At 36.0% G+C, this 18340-nt stretch overlaps 1 pseudogene; it reads right to left on the bottom strand.

Moving 5' to 3' along the window:
- Positions 1-831: 831 nt before the first annotated feature.
- LOC135200445 (ileal sodium/bile acid cotransporter-like) overlaps positions 832-18340 on the bottom strand; it is a 32045-nt pseudogene continuing 14536 nt past the window's right edge.

The following is an 18340-nucleotide window of genomic DNA, read 5'->3' as shown; positions in this document are numbered from 1 at the left end:
AATAAGCATATCAAATAGGAATCTTTTGTTTGGACAAATAATGAATTCTCTAGATCTATTCTTTCAGGTGTCCATAGTTGTAAATCTTGTGAAAAAAACACACAGGGCAGAGTATGAAGGGGGGTAAAACTTAGCTTCTAGTATGTTCTGTCCTTTTAAGGTTTTATTCTGTAGGCTCTTAGCCATACTGGCAAATTTTATACTTTCTATATCTATTACCTAATTTGTCAGTCTGGAAAAACAGCTGAGCATTTTAGGTTTGTCATAAAGATGTTGAGACTCCCTTGACCACCTATGGAAGGTGTAATCAGCTAAAGCCTATGGTAGCAAGAAGACAATATACAATAAGAGGATGAGCTCTGTTAAGTCATCAGCAGCTGTTCTCAAGCACACAGATGGAGTGATGGTAACACTTCCTGAGTAGAACATTCTTATAACTGAGAAACCTCGTGCTAAACATGGCCTCAATACATGACAGACATTTGAAGCATCAATTCATTGAAGACCTATGCATCTCCTGGGGTACTGAAGAAACTGAGAGCAACACCACTGCTGAGTTACATTGCAAGACTTTTAGGGATGACACACTGGATTTTCCTTGAACTGAAAACTGGAGCACTTTAAACCTAAACTCATATAAATGGGTGGCAAGAGACCGAGGAATGAAAGAAAAGTAAAGATACACAGCAATACAAATGTTGCCCAAAGGTAACTTCATAGGATCTTTAGCATAATGTATTGTGTGGCACACTAAATAGCACCCACCTTAATCATAATTATTATCAAAAGGAAGTTAAACTAGAATTTTACTACTAAGGTTAAGAACAGATGTTGAAGGGCAAAAAGGAATGTAAGTTCCTTACTATTTATTATTGAATTTCTTTTGGAAAAATAATCTTGTTTGACAGTGAGGAACTTTTAACAATGACATCATTTTTGACAATCTCAAATACAGTACACTTGCATCACAGTCATCCAAGACATGCCAAACTTAACCATAGCTGTAATATCAGCCATTAATTTATAATAACATTTTTAAACAGCTACGACTACATCTCATCATTAATGAATATGTCTCCTTCCTTATCCACTATTAAATAACTAACATACTGAATAAACATTGTATTTAGCTCTACTGTACATAGTTTCCATTAGAGCTGTCTCCCAAAATACATGAGATTCTAAAATTGAGAAAAAATATTCAGAATTGTACTTTCATTAATATTTTTCAGATAACAATTATTCTGATAATTCAGGCTTTTCACAAAAATTTGTTTTCTATATACATGTACAAAAGAAAGGACAAGAACTGAGATCAACAATAACAGGAGTAAAACTTGATTTTAAGCACCACAAAATAGAAAGTCAGCTACTTAAATGTATGTTAGCACTGCAAATATTTATTCCATGTAATTACTATAAAATTTTATGGCAACTGACAAATGTTTCAACTATCTTATCTTGTAATAACATACTTGTACAGCATATCTGTGATAAAAAACAATAAAAAATGAGAAACAATGTAAGTTTCTATGTCTTGGGTATCTGTGATAGCTTTACATTTTCCATATATAACTTTCATTTACATATATATAAGATCAGTCACCTATATTCTCTTGTGAAAATTATGCATGATGCTATAAATTCAGCATGGAAATATTGAGTACCATTACACTGTAAAAGTCACTCCTAAACTATTATGCATGAACAACAACTGCATCACCTTGACAGAAAAAAGCCTAAACTTCCATTCTTTTCTATGAAATCTGAATACGTATATACATCTACAATTGGCTATAGTAGTATCTTCAAATCTATCCTCAGGTGTATTTCCATCTATAATTCTATAAAAATATGCTGATATTACATATAAAAAAATGTGAGTGAAAAATATACCTGACATTATTTGACAGCACAACTGGTTTGTACTTTATTCATAGGAAAAAGTGGATTCGTTGATTAATTTCTGGTTATGAAAACCATGATTTTCCATTTTGATTAGAAATTCCAGACCATTCCTAACATATTGCTTGATTATATAACCATATGAGCAATATGACATGAGTTATAAAACTTCTGTCTCAACTACACTCACCTCATGAAAGGCTATCATGAGTGATTTGAGTGTTCTTCAAATTTTAACAATTTTGTAACAGTCTAACATGGTACTGAATATCAATGCAGTAGGAGTAAATTTGAGTATTTAGGCAATTGCAGCTTTACAATTATCATTAGCATCTTTGTGTAATGGTGTAGTTGAGTCTGAGGGAGACATTTGCACACTTCCCTTCTCATCGTCATCCTCATAGTCTGAGCAGTCAATTTCATAGTTTGAAGGCTTCTGATGGCACTTTCTTATTCGATTAAAGATGTATGCAATTGTGAGTGGTATTGGGGTCATGGTTGCAACAGCAACTGGAATCACCATAGTGATGTCGCCCAGTGGAGCAAACTTCTGCAATGCCAGCTGTAATAAAAAAACAAATATTTGTGTATACAGATTCTACCTGTTCTCACCATCATTGACACACCCCTCAAGCCTAGGAAAAATCAAACCAAAATAAAATCAATAAAAAGGGCTTTGAAATCCTCCAATTTTTATGGCTACCTGACATACATGATTAATATAAACAGCATACTGTATTTTCTTCAAAGCAAAAAAACATGCATATATTCTTCATAACAAAAAACATGGCATCTTTTAAAATAAAGTTGTAAATACAATGAATAGGCCAAGTCTTTTCATATACAGCACTCTGAGAGTTGAGACTTCAATATCAGAAGTATGGTTAATAATAATATGTCCTATTAAATAGGATGGCTGCATAATTTGAACTTTATATTGAGTCATAATTCAAGTATTGCTTTTGGTGCTTCCTCGGTCGCCGATGTTCTGACCAGCCCAGTGGTCATTCTCAGACAGGTGAGGTGATTCTGGAGACAAGGGGTGTGAGTGGTGGTATATACAGGAGGCCAGCATTGTGGACAGGAGCAGCGTTGAATTCTCACTGATTGCTAAGGGAATATTGTGCCTGAGCAAAGCCTTCTCCCAGTCAACAATGGCTACACCCTTTCCCCTGTGCAAACATTGAAGAACAGGGGGGAGGGGGTGGGGGGGGGGGTGGTACTGGGAGTACTATTACTACCAGTGGATGGAGGCTCCTGTTGGTTCACTTGCTAGGGGTATTGGCAGGCTGTGGCTTTGGTGCCAACGTCAGGAGGAAGAAAGTCCACTGCATGGTATTTAGACTGGGCTCTCCTTGATCATACAACCGACCATCATTGTTATGCCTTGTTGAAGCCCTACACTTTGGAAGAGAGAAGCCAAGTATAAATACCATGCATTAGACCCTCTTCTTCCCAGTCTGCATGAAGGCACAGCCTACCAGCATCCTTGGCAAGTGAACCAATCACAAGCCTCCATCCACTGGCAGTGATCTTCCCAATATTCCATTCTCTCCTCCACTTTGCCCCTATTCTCCAGCTCTCATACAGGGGTAAAGGCACGCACTGGTGGCTGGGAGAAGGCTTCACTTGCGCACAGAAAATCCCTGGTGACCAGTGAGAATTCAGCTCTTCTCCTGCCCACAATGCTGGCCAGAATTGTCTTATTCATCTTGAGCGTGACCATCGAGCTGGTTGTTATGTTGGTGATAAGAAACATTGAAATGAATATTTGAACTACAACTCTAGAATCCATCATGGAAACCTCTTGAATTCTACAGGTTTATCCCTGTATTTCACTACCTTCTCTGTTGCTTAGATAATAAAAACTGCTGCACATACCCAGCTGATGTATTTCTTTCTACCAAAATATAGTTGTACTATTTATTTCACCAAAAGTAGATGCACTATTTTTTTCTACCAAAGTATGAACATTGGCCAATTACTGCCCAATAATAATGTAGAAGAGAAAATAATTACCATATATGGATAATTGTAAAGACACAATATAAAATGAACCCGAATGATGCAGCCATCCTATTCAACAGGACATGTTTAAGAGAGGGTCTAGTTCCTTCTTAATAATAATATAATATATGTAATAATAATAATAATCCAACCTTACCTTGAGAACACCAATTGATAATCCTGTGTTCTGAACACCTGTCTCAATACTAATAGCAATGATTTCCTCCCAACTACGACGACAAACTACTGAAGCAACAGCACCAAAGATGAAGCCAAGCCATGGTAACAAGAGACCAGCCAAAGCCACCTACAATACAGTATGTATCAAGAACATTATATCGTTGCTGCAGCTGTCTTTAAAAGGTAAAATAAAATTGTGTAAATTAACAAACTAACAAACAATCTTAAATATGAAATACAGTAATTTATCTTTGTAATACACTAAAAAATGGAAAATCAACGTTTATTGAAAATTCTCAATTTTTCATGAACTTGAGTCAATCTTGCATTTTCTTACCTTCCAATCAAAGAATGCAAAAATGTAGAAGTTGGCATATACACCAAACGTCATGATAAAGACGATGAAAATAACCGACAGTGGTTTAAGGCAACGTTTCAGCACAGCGGCCACCCGTGGAGAATATCGTTTGATGAGCAGACCGATGGAGAGAGGGAGCACGAGCCCAACAACAAGCATGGCAATATTTTTGTAAGGGAGCTTTGAGTAATACCCATCTGAGAAATTGTATAAAAAAGATAAATGAGATTACTCAGGATATACCTTTCTGGTTGTTTAATTTTCTTATTTTATGTAGCAGATTTAAACTAAATCTTCATGAAACACGTCTGCACACAGCCAAGTCAGTGAAAATATTGCAGATACAATCAAATTTCAAATTAGTACTCTGCACAGTAAATTTACCTTGGATAATGGTGCGAGCTAAGCCATAGACCCAAAGTGGCAGTGCCAGAAAGGCTCCAACTGTTGATATGAATGTCATGGTGACAGAGAGGTCAAGGGAACCACCTAATATGTAGGTCCACATGTTAGATCCACCACCCCCTGGTGAGCACCCAGTCAGGAAAAGTCCCAACCACATTTCTGGAGTATCGTAGAACAGGCCAAATCCAATTGCGTATGAAATCTGTGATAATATAAACATTCTGTTTTAACTTGATACACATGCACCTAATAGTACATAGTATATCACTTTGTCTTCTACAAAGGAAATATACAAGTTGTGATAAAGATACTGCAACTAGAAGCAGCCAAATATTAAATTCAATATTAAAATCTTGACAAACTTCAAAAAAATTACTATATAGTGCACAGAACACAAAAATTCTTAAGTCTACAACTCAATTGTTGTAAAAGTAAATTTTTTCAAAGTCATTGTAAATACTATTGATACAAAAGCAACAGCTGAAGATGCAAAAAATAAAAAAAGAACTACTAATGATAGTAGCTAATCGACAGTACAACTTGCACGTCAGATAACCCAACTATGAAGCAACTTTCTATTGCTGTTAGCATTTTTCTCCGTCATAAATTTGAAAAATGCATTAACGAACCTTGACAAATATGCATCACAAGACAAACGTTTTTCTCTCTTCTCTAAACCTTTTATATCCGGACATATTATTCCATTTGCAATTCCGTCTTTGGATGTGAAACTTACTTAAAAATAAAATTTACTTCTAATAACTACCATCCAAGAATGAAATGGGTCATATGTTTATTACACATTTTAAATGATGTTCATAAACATTAAAATCTTTCTTATATTTTTACATAAGGTATGTGTCCTTTACTACAATTTCGAGCACTTCCCTTGGTTACGTAACTTTCTTTCCATCACCTTACTTTTTCCATTCACACAGAAAGTATTAAGCCATCTACTTTTTGTTACAGTGCATAATAAAAGTCTAATAAAGATTATTAATCCTGTTATTCACATACAAAACAAAATAAATGGCCAATATTCAATTAAGATGCCATTTTTCTAAATGTAAAATATATACATAAAATCTAAACTTTATGTATGAAGTGAAGAAAAAATTGATGATAATGAAAAACACTAAAAAAAAAAACCAAAGATGCTTTGTAACATTAAAAATATTTCACTAATCAGGATAAAATCTGCATTTTTTAATCATCATAGTATCCACAAGAAGCCAAAATAAAGTTATCAATAACAAATGTCAGGTGCCAAGAAAATGCATTAAATTTGTTCTTCTTACCAATGGCATAAAGAGGTATTGCGACATAAGGCCAATGAGTGGAGCCACAGGCTTACGAAGAGTCTTTTTGATAACTTGGAGATCAATTGCACATCCCATATTGATGTAGGCCACAATAACCATTGCAATGACGACATGGATGAAAATTTTGTCAAGAACTCTGTGACCTCGCTGTACCTAAAGGGGAATGTAACATAACATGTTAGAAAAGAACTGATCCTAATTATAACTAAGGAAGGCATGCATGAGAGCTAGTCATTGCATTTACATGTTCAGCAAGTGTATTTCAGAGGCTAAAGATAATACTGTAATTAGAACTTCAAGTACATTCTGTTTAAACAAAACTACCCAACAACAAATTAACTCATGTATGAAAAGGCTTTGAAACTATTTCTTATACCGACACTTAAAAAATATTTTACTTGTTTTTAAGAAATTGAATGACTTAGGAATCCTTATAGTATATAAGTGTTCTGTTAAAACTCAATAAATTCTGCAGAAAAATTATACCTATTCCCTCAAGATATTCCTCGTAATTTAACAACTGTAGCCTCATTCTGGGATCTTAAAGCAACTAGCCCAAAGGATATAAGCAATGCCATTAAGTTTTTGTAAAGTAATTGTAGGATCAAATAATAAAAACCATCAAACCTCATTAAATATAAGAACAATGCTATCCTGAATGTCTCTTAAACATTCAGTAAACAAGTCAGCTTGTAAAAATGTATGATTAAATGTACTCATAAATATTCAACTTTTTTGTATATTTTTAGCAAAGTCGAACTAGTAAGAATAGATGGCTTACATACAGAAAATTCTTAGATCACATTATTAATGTCACCTAACTTGCAACTTGTTCCTAAGGTACAACAGAAAATTTTTTAAAAAGCTTCTTCCATTTCAGAATCAAAATGACCCATTTTTATCATTTCTGAATTCTAACATTGAGAGCCAATAGCATCCCAAGATCACTTTAAAAAGAACCACTGGATATCCATAAACTGATCATCATTTTTGCACTACAGTTTACCATTTTTTCAAATCACGGATCTTCTTTTTTGGAGAGCTTAAATTTTGATGCTTCTTACTAACATAAGTCTATCATTATATCATACATATACATCAGCATAAAATTAAGTTACAGACCAAAGAGTGAAAGGCAAAACAAACCTTCCCCAGTAGCTTTCACAACACTACCAAACATTACACCTTTTCTTGTGGTACTGTACACCATTAACACAGAAGAGTATCACAGCCTTATACATCAGAATGGCCTTTGCAGCACTTTGGAAATGTTCCACTGACCTACCTTGACCTTCACTGGTTCACTCTCCATTAGTTCTTCATCATTTCCACCGCTCAGCACAAGTTTGACTTTCGTGAAGCCCAGAATTTTCCTGAAATACTGAATGACCCTTCTACGGTGCCATTCTCGTGCCTTTCCACTTCGTCCTGCGACGGATTGTCAGCGATTCGAATTTTGTCAGGTTCTATGGTTATGTGGTCTATGTTGTCTGGCCTCAGATCCTGAAACAGGAGTTACCTTTGGATTAAAAATCTCAAATGCTTACCTAAATGAAAAATAATGAGAACATGTCTTAATACAAGCAGTTGAATGTGAATATGAAATATTAAAACTAGATATCTAGGGACTTCAGTTTCTAGTATAATTTACAAGTTTGTGGTGCAAATGAATCTCAAAACTTATTAAAGATCATAAAAAAAGCAGACGATTGATTCACCATATGTGAGATAAAAAGAAGTCTTCCAACACTAAGCAAAGCCCATGGCTTCTCAGCTAAGGTGAACTGTCCTGTCTCATTAATACTAATATAAGCTGCTGCTTATTTCAGCATCCTCATATTGAAAACTATGAATAAATAGAAAAACTCTTCTATATATTTCAGCTGATAACTGTCTAGGTTATCTTTGTTGATAACTATATAACATCCCAAATAAGGTAAAAGATCAGAGTGGTTCTCATCATCGTCAAAAAAGTTAGCACATTCATGATTTTAAAAGACTCCCCAAAGACCAAACTGACCACAGGTAACATACTGGAAGTTTTCATGCCTGGCAAATGTTATACTCAACCACCATTTTCTCCACAACTTTTGGACAGAAAACTGCTTTCAGATACAGACTTTCACTGATCCCTCTTATGACAAAAAGATGAAAATAAATCATAAATACCTTTATCATCAATTCCCCTATGGCTTCAGCAGGTAAGTTATCAATGTAGAAAGTAACTTGCTTTTCCTCTCCTTCCTGTACATCAAGATCATGAACTAAAGTGTCATTTAGGTGGAGCCGGACTTTCATGGTGGTGGCCTGAGCCATAGCTCCGACAATGGTGCCCAGCCCAGCTGCCCATACACACAGCAGCAGGCTGCCATACATCAGCACCAAATGGACAGGGTATAAAGGACACATCTTGTCTGGAATGAGAAAGAAAACTCGTTATGTGAAAGCGCACAATCAGTATAAGATCTAATTTGTAAACATATAAAAAATTTTTAACGAGGCACTGGCTCCAATGACATTGAAACAGCAGTCAATGGCTTTTTCATTTTTTATCTGCTAAGTCAAGGATGAAACCTGAGTGTGGAAAATTTCCAGTCTTGCAGGCACTTACGCCTCCACACATAAGCCTCATCAGCAGAACGTCATACCAACCACACATAGATACGTAACAATAAGAAACAAAATAAATATAACCAAAGGCATAGCCATACCATCCCTTCACTCCTCAATCACTGATGAACATCCAGCACTCAAAAACTGGTTGAAGTCTGCCTTATTCTAAAAATGAGTTCCTGAATTCTAAAGCTATAATATACTTAAGATTTTGGTTTATTTTTCACTCTTTATAGGAGAGAGAGAGAGAGAGAGAGAGAGAGAGAGAGAGAGAGAGAGAGAGAGAGAGAGAGAGAGAGAGCCAAGGCAAAAATTAGAAAAAGAAAAAAAAGAAAAGAAAAAGACACACAAGGCAGGAAATGAAGACAAAAAGACTCATTGTGCAAAAGGATGACTAACGAATGAGTGGGCTGGGTGTTGGAGAGCAGGGGAAAGAAGGAGAAGGAGTTTGGGGGTTAACGTAGGGAGCAGGAAGCTCAGACCAGACCTCAAGAAAACAAACTTCAGGTCTTTCGAATTCTTGGCGTGGAAGATACCCAGTTAATGAGATGAAAGAGGGGCCTTCACTCGTAACAGTGATTATATAATCATACAAAGCAAAGGGTGATGAATTAGTGAGGTTGGAGAAAGGGTGAGGGGGAAGTTGTAAAACAAAACACGGCCGAAAACATGGCTAACGGATGTAAATGTTTAGTGCAAGTTACACGATGGTATCATCGAGGCAGACTCGTTTAATCCATAACATGATGATTTAGGAGAATTAGCCAAATGACGAATTTACAGATAAAAAATAAAATGGTAGGAACGTATGACATAAGAAAAAACGAACAAGGCCTGAAAGCCTTCCATGAAAGTTGATGAGGCAGGCAATTCAAAATAAAAGAATGCAGAAGGGTGCGTGTAATTCAAGGGGAAACATTACTCATAACAGAGAGAGATGAATTTTAAATGAATGGCCGTTCAAATAGCCAAATGATATAAGAAATCCAACTGAATCATATTTATAGTCTGTTGAATAACTGCAAAAGACGAATCGTTCTTCATCAGCTTTTCATAAAATTACTGGGACCACTTCACTTCGTAACTCATTTACCTAAGTAAAACTGAATTAATGATAAACACGAAAATGGAAAGGTACATTACGATGGAGAATATATACTGGAAGAGACGTGATATGAAAATAGAAATACTAGCTAAATTTACATGAAAGATAGTATCCACTTGCTGAACAAAATCAACACAGTGAAAGGAAAACTACGAATTCACGTAATTATTAAGATGAAAACTTAAAACATTAGCTTCATGACAATCGTACGCCACAGATAAAGATGAAAAGTGAAAGAATGGAAAGTAAAAATTACGAAGATGATAATCTCTAAAATAGAGATAAATCCGGCCAAATTACAATAGAAGAAGAAGAATGAAAGTACTTGTTCAGGCGGTTACGTACGTTGCAGAGAGCAGCCGGGTTGCCAAATGCCAAGACTAACCCCGCCATCATGTGATGACGAGACTACGGACAAACGGACGTGATCAAATATTGGCTTCGAGCTTACTGAAGGGAGGGGGAGTGTGTTTGGTTCGTCTACTCTAGTAACTTTCTCTCTCGCTAGCGCTAGACCATATTGGTTTCAGTGTGGGTTATGACTTTATTATTATTATTATTATTATTCACAGTAGCACGGGTCTTGAAATGGAGAAACAAATCCAGTTAATATGGGCGCACACATTTAAAAACTGAAAAGCGGAATCGAACAGATTCCCGAAAGTTCTCTAGGGATTTATTCTTAAATCGTAAGTGTGGATTAGTTTCTCCATTATTATTATTATTATTGTTATTATTATTATTATTATTATTATTATTATTATTATTTCACACAACGAAGATAAAAAATAAAACAATAATAGTCCACTCACAATAAGTGGAAGAGAATGTAACTTATACGATTTACCTGTGAATTAATTAATCATGGCCTTTTCAAAGACCGTGGAAAAGATGACGAAAAACCCACATCTTAATCCGAAACTAAGCAAATTTTTGTAATGTCTCTCGAATGTTGCAAGATAGATGTAAGCCTCATTAATTACACGGTCAGTGACGTGCTTAAGAAAGAGAATCTACATAATTCTATACTTTCGAAATTACGTAGAAAGACGACGATTATTGCAAATCGATGCACTGGCTATAACTGTCTACCCGTTCCTGTAACGATATGGCATTATCTACATTATAGTTAATCTATAATTTTCGAATAAGCGATCCATATATATCTTATCATTTCGTCGCATATCCACCAACAGTCAATATGAGTAAAATAGCCAAGAGGAGAATGAAGGACAGCGAGAAAGGCTTGGTGGTTGGTTTACATCACGCTCTCTAGACTCAAGACTGTGGTTTACGTGAACCTGGCCTTATGCCAGAACAAAGTATTACTTAAAGGCTCCCAGACAGAGGTTAGGTGTGAAAGAGAATAAGACGCAGTGACGAAAGTACCCACAATAAACGCGTTAAACATGTAACAAAACAAAGAGGTAAAGGACTGTATCATGTAACTGAGAATGATGAGTTCGATCCCCAAACCAGTCGTGGAAAGGCAAGGTGTGCATGGTCGATAGTCGACTGTAGTGGGTAGCACGTAAAAAATGTAAACCACTATATCTATTAAACGCGAAAGGAACATGCTCATTAAAATAACCATGAAAACATTATGTCTCTCTTCTCATTCAAATTCTTTCAAATACTATGATTTACTCATTTCAATTGTACGATAGTTTCACAGGGCAATTTGACTTTTGATTAGCTAGAGGATACAAAAAAGGGAACTTGTGCATTACTATAGTAGATTCACATCAACCGTGCATTTGATGTCTACGCCAGTCCCTTACGGCGCTCCTGATTGGCTGTTGATAAGCCAATCACAGGGCTGGAAACTCTCAGGCTCTCTCGAGAGAGCTAACATAGGCAGGATGTATGTTCTACCTACCCTGAGGGATACGTTTTTCAAAAGTATCCCTCTGGACAGGTGGAATATATATCCCACCCATGTGAAGTTTCTCGAGAGAGACTGAGAGTTTCCAGTCCCGTGATTGGCTTCATCAACAGCCAATCAAGAGCGTCGTACGGGACTGGCCTAGACATCAAATCCACGGTTGATGTGAATCTTACTATAGTATACATCTCGGGAATTTGCAGCCGGGTCACGAGTACGTTGAAACAAACACCGTTCAGGTAGGCCACAGGAAAACCGCAGAGCAGGGGATGGGGGGGGGGCGTCGAAAACTTCTCGCAAGACACGTAGGCTTCTGTTCCCCGGATTGCAACATTGTGGTGGTAAGTCCCATATTTTAACTTTTACTCCGAAATGAAGCTTCATTTACATGTATATATATATATATATATATATATATATATATATATATATATATATATAATCTGTAATGTTTCATTTTATGCATAAATGTATGGTAAATATATCAATCTATATATACATATATATATATATATATATATATATATGATATTATTATAATATATATGCTTGATTTTAAATCACGATGAGATAAAAAAAAAAACGTGATGATTATACGAACAAAGTTACAGCCACGAAGCGTTTCAATTTTCCTTTGTGGTTGTAACTTTGTTCATATATATACATGTGTATGTGTGTGTGTGTGTGTGTGTGTGTGTGTGAATGCAAAGCAATAACCAACCATAGTAGATTCACATCAACCGCGCACTTGATATCTAGGCCAGTCTCTTACGACGCTCCTGATTGGCTGTTGATGAAGCCAATCACAGGGCTGGAAACTCTCAGTCTCTCTCGAGAGACACATGGGTGGGATCTATGTTCCACCTCTCCTGACGGATACTTTTGAAAGTCGTATCCCTCAGGAGGGGTAGAACATAAATCCTGCTTGTGTGAACTCTCTCGAGAGACACTGAGAGCTTCCAGCCCTGTGATTGGCTTATCAACAGCCAATCAGGAGCGTCGTAAGGGAATAGGCCTAGACGTCAAATGCACGGTTGATGTGAATCTACTACGTATAGCAATTCCGCGCATCCAGCGAAACAACAGCATTTTGTGGCACAAGCAAAAGTCGGAGGGCAATTTCTGTGCACCAAACAGGCATCGGCAGCACGCAAATGTTGCATAAGTTGGTTAGACGGACTTAGTCATTATCTTTGCTATAATAGCGTGCTGGCCAGGCTCTCTGCGTTCGTCGATTACCTACGAACATGATTAGGCAGCTGTAACACTATTCATAGCTATGACGAGAGAGAGAGAGAGAGAGAGAGAGAGAGAGAGAGAGAGAGAGAGAGAGAGAGAGAGAGAGAGAGCATTTCGCGTGTAGGAATGAATGACGTATACGACAACCTGTCTCGCAAAACTTCTTGGCGGTTAATATGAGTGATGATTATACCTCATCGAAGCTCTGCCATTTTGATGGATATGATGACATCTCACGGATATAATTTTTCTTTCGTTGGAGGCTAGTGCCGTCAATCAATGCAGATCAGGTGGTGCGCTATAGGCATTACTCAAGGATCATGGCAGCATGCCTTCGGCCCCTATCTGCAACCTCTTTCATTCCTTTTACTGTACCTCCGCTGGCATTCTCTTTCTACCATTTGACTTTTGACTTTCCACCCTCTCTAACAATTGAGGTCCCAGCGCTTGACTCTTGGCCAAACTTCTATATATTATATATATCTTTCTTTCACCTCCTCTCTTTCTCTCGTTGTACCCCAAAATAGTTCTAAGCTGGACGAGTGGTTTTCGCGCACAGCTGCCAATCCGGTAGTCCGAAGTTTGAATCCCGGCTAGGCCAACGCGGAATCAGAGAAATTTATTTCTGGTGATAGAAATTCATTTCTCGATATAGTGTGGTTCGGATCCCACAATAAGCTGTAGGTCCCGTTGCTAGGTGACCAATTAGTTCTTAGCCACGTCCAAAATATCTATTCCTTCGGGCCAGCCCTAGAAGAGCTGTTAATCAGCTCAGTGGTCTGGTAAAACTAAGATATACTTAACCCCCCAAAAATTAAGTATATCTTGGTTTTACCAGACCACTTAGGGCTGGCCCGAGGGATTAGATATTTTTACCTGGCTAGGAACCAATTGGTTACCTAGCAACGGGACCTACAGCTTATTGTGGGATCCGAACCACATTATATCGAGAAATGAATTTCTATCACAGAAATAAGCTTCTTGGGTTCTGCGTTGCCGAGCGAGAAAATCCAAACTTCGGACCTTACCTTACCTTACCTTACAGACCTTACATCTTGTTTCGGGTTGCCCCAGGTCCCTCAGTGAGGCACCTCTAATGTCTACCAGAGAGTTGCTAGTACATCTTCCGGTATATTTTGCATCTTCCACAATCTTGGATGGTTCTGGGATTCAGTTGTTTAGATATTTGTCGAGCTTATTCTAAACACATCTACGCTCACTCCTGATATATTCCTCAGATGAGCTGGCAACGCATTGAATAGACTCTGCATTATCGATGCTGGTGCGTAGTGGATTAATTGCCTGTGTGCTTTCCTATTTTTCCTGAGTATAGTTTTGGCACTATTAATCTACCTCTGCTTGCTCTTTCTGATATTTTTTAGTTCCATGATATTTTCTGCTATTCCTTCTATCTGTTTCCATGCCTGAATTATACTTGATGTAGCGTTCTCTTCTCTTTCTAGACTATATAATTTTAAGAATTGTAGTCTTTCCCAGTAGTCTAGGTCTAACTTCTTCTATTCTAGCTGTAAATAAAGGACCTTGTTTACACTCTCTATTTGTGCAATATCCTTTTTTGATAGTGTGGGTACCATATCATATTGCAATATTCAAGTGGACTACGAACATATGTTTTATAAAGCATAATCATGTGTTTCAGCTTTTCTTGCTTGAAGTGCCCCGTAACAACATTCCCATTTTTGCTTTAACCTTTTGCCAACAGAGTTGCTATTTGATCATTGCATAACATGTTTCCTATTCATCATCACACCAAGGTCTTTAACTGCTTCCTTATTTGTGATGGTCCCTCATTATTAGTCCCTTATCTGCATATAGCTTTTTCTTTCTCTGTCTCCATAATTTATTGATTCAAATTTATCAGGAGTTAAATACCATCCTATTTACCTCTGGCCCAATCATATAACTTTGTTAAGGTCTCTTGTAGAGCGTTCCCCTATCTTCATCCAAGTAATTTCTCTACTTATTCTTGTTGTCATCTGCGAAACTACTCATACCGAATCCTTCACATTATTGTCTATGTCTTCAATCATAATAACAAACAGTATTGCAAGCTAACACCGTACCTTGCGGCACACCGATATTACCTTGACTTCATCCGATTTCTCGTCGTTTGCAATACTATCTGTTTTTTTCTGTTGTTTAAAAATTTCTTTTAACCATCTTCCTACTTATCCCACGATATTGTGTTTTCTAATTTTTCTTCGCTAATATATTATGGTCTACTTTATCAAAAGCTTTGCAAAGTCAAATAAAACCACATCTGTTTCATTTCCGCTGTTTTCATATTTTTTAATATGTTCTCACGGTGGACTAACAGTTGGGTTTGTGTACTTTTTCCGGGTACGAAACCCCATGTTGTCCTTTATTAAACAAATTATTTTTTATATAAAATGTTTTTTCATAATATTTTTCTTCATTACCCCTTTATTACACTTTCATAAATATGTGATGTTAGACTCACAGGCCTATAATTACTTGCTCTAGTCTTGATCCACTTTTGAAGTAAGGGGTAATATATGCTAATTTGTGCTCATCATAAATCTGCCTGTATCTACACTTTGTCTTAATAATATTGCAAGTGGCTTGCGATAGATGAACTACTTTCTTTAACAAAATAGCAGGAATTCCATCAGGCCTGCAGCAGCTCCATTTTAATTTCATTAATAGCCTGCACAATATCAGCTTCATTAATATCTATGTCAGCTAAATATTCACTATTTTCATCCCTTACTTCTATATCATTATCTTCATTATCTATTCTAGGGGGTGAATTCTCTCTTATATCGTTCTGCCAGTATGTTTGCAAATTTCCTTTTTTTTTTCTTTTTTATTCGTTAATCTCCCTTCAATTCTCAGAGGGCCTATTTTCTATTCTTCTTTTATTCTCTTCTTCGCATATGAGTATAATAAAGCTTGGGTTTTGCTTGATATTTAATAGGGTTTTTTTCTTCCAAGTCCCGTTTTCATTTTCTTTTGATTGTATAATCTTTTGTTCTGCATTTTCTATCTTACTTTTTTAGTTCTCAAATTTAACTTTCCATGCATTTTTTTTCTTTTGCAAGACCTTTTTTCCCACTTTCTGATTTTCTGGAACAGATCCTTCTGTCTCTTGGTATGGCATGAATGATGTTTCTTTTCTTCTTCGGTATATATTTTTCACTATTTTTCTCCAATAATTTTATATAATATCTCCGTATTTACCCTTATGTCATCACTTACGAAAAATGTTATCCCAACTTTGTTTAATTCTTCAATTATTTCTGACCATTTTTATATTTTTACTGTAGAAGTTGTATTTTTCCATATCCTTCCACTTTTTCATTCTTGCATATCTCTATTTTCACTTGCTTTCGAATGAACTGTTAAGTCTACGACATTATGGTCTGAATAATCGCATTATAAACTATTATTTCTTTAACATCTTCATCTCGTTCACAAATACTAGGTCTAAAGTATTTTCCTTTCTTGTTGGCAGGTGATTTATTTGTTGAATGGTTTTGTATTCTAGTAGCATATCTAATAGCTTTTTCAAATTGCCTCTTATCTTCTGCACTACTATTACTCTTTCTTTTTTATATGTATAAGTACAACCCACAATCTCCTATTCGTTTCTTTCCATTCTACGAAAGGAAAGTTGAAGTCACCAGATAGGAGAATAGTCCAGTCCTTGTGATTTCTACATATTATCATCCAATTTCAATTATTAAGTCAAAACTCTTTAGTATTAGGAGTCTATTATTACTATGTTCATCAATTTTTCAGATTCAAATTCTACCGCTATTAGTTTCACATTCTGAGTTACTATATTCTCATATATTTTTCCTTGTTTTTTTTGTCTTTCCCATATATTGCGGTTCCCCCTTGATTCCTATTTTTCTATCTGATCTATAAGTTTGGAACCCTTTTATTTGATCATCATTCCCAGTCTCTTTGGGAATACCAGTTTCACTTATATTCATTATATCTATTTTCTTTTTCATTTTGGGGGGGGTTAGTTCTTCTAAGTACTCTATTTTTCTTTTGAGTTACTCGTAACAAACCCTGCGCATTCATCACTATGATGGTTTGCGTGTTTTCTCTTCATTTAATACTGGTAGTAATAGGATTTTCCCATGTCTCTTTCCGTTTCTGGTATGTTGTTCTTTTTTTCATTTCCAGAAATTCTGACATTAAAAATATCCAACTTTTCCATAATATTGATCTTCCTTCATCATAATTATTCATTTTGTGTCTGAATCTGCAATTTTCTCCGTTTCTGCAATATCCTCTTGCATAATAAATACGTTTATTATCTCTTGAGTAAAATTTCGGAGCTGATGCCTTTTATTTGAAAATTTTTTGCTGACCCTCTGCATATCTCATTGGTGGTTTGCTTTTCTCTTTTACCTGATATTCTTGAATTTCTCTCTTTTTTTTATTTGTTTCTTTCTTATTTTTGGATTTTATTACTTGGTTGGTATATTTGATTATGATTCATGGCTACAGGGTGCATATATTTTTGCATTTTTTTGTCGAAATTACATCCTTTTCCTTCTTTTAGTTTTTACATATTTTTTGGATGCAGATCTCTGCAATCATCCCATATCCATCTAAGTATGCACATTTACCATATATTTCATAGTTTTGACATATCTTAGGATGTTTGTAGTAACATCTTTCTCCAAATCTGCAATTCCCTCTTTTCAAAAGGTTGCAGATTTGTCTTTCTTGTCTATTTTCCTCTTTCCCGTCATTGTATAGATCTGGGTAAAGAAGCCCTCTTCGGATTTGCTTTTCTGTTGTCATATCGTAATTTATTTTCTTCGTAGGTAGCTGCTTTATTGCCTCATATGTAGTATCATGAGTATCTCTGCATCCATACTTTTATCTTGTTCTTTGTTTTCCTTATTTTTTTCTGTCATTTCATTTTTTTTTGTTTACTTCTCTTCCGTTTTCCTCTTCTCTTTTTCTTCTTCTTCTTCCTCTTCCTCTTCTTCTTCATCCTCACTATTTTGGTATTCAATCTTGATTTTAATAACATTGTCTATCCATGATAGACATGTTGAACAAAAAATTCTTGTATCTTTTCTCAAACTCTTGTATTACCTCAGCACACTGTGGATGGGTCGGAATGTTGCATGCAGCACATTTTCTGATTAGGTTTTGTGGATTGACTATGCTATACCAACTTTACAACAGTTTGCATGCTTTGGCATTACGTTTTTCCTAATGCATCAATTAGGATATTCACAAGATTCACCTTATTCATTTCTTTGTCGAATATGGGTGTTGGTTTATGTATATTTTCTTTTATGAGTCTC

This window comes from Macrobrachium nipponense, chromosome 26 (genome assembly GCF_015104395.2).
Source record: "Macrobrachium nipponense isolate FS-2020 chromosome 26, ASM1510439v2, whole genome shotgun sequence".
Lineage (NCBI taxonomy): Eukaryota > Metazoa > Arthropoda > Malacostraca > Decapoda > Palaemonidae > Macrobrachium > Macrobrachium nipponense.
The sequence above is the reverse complement of the archived record's forward strand: the minus strand, read 5'-3'. Positions and strand labels throughout refer to the sequence as shown.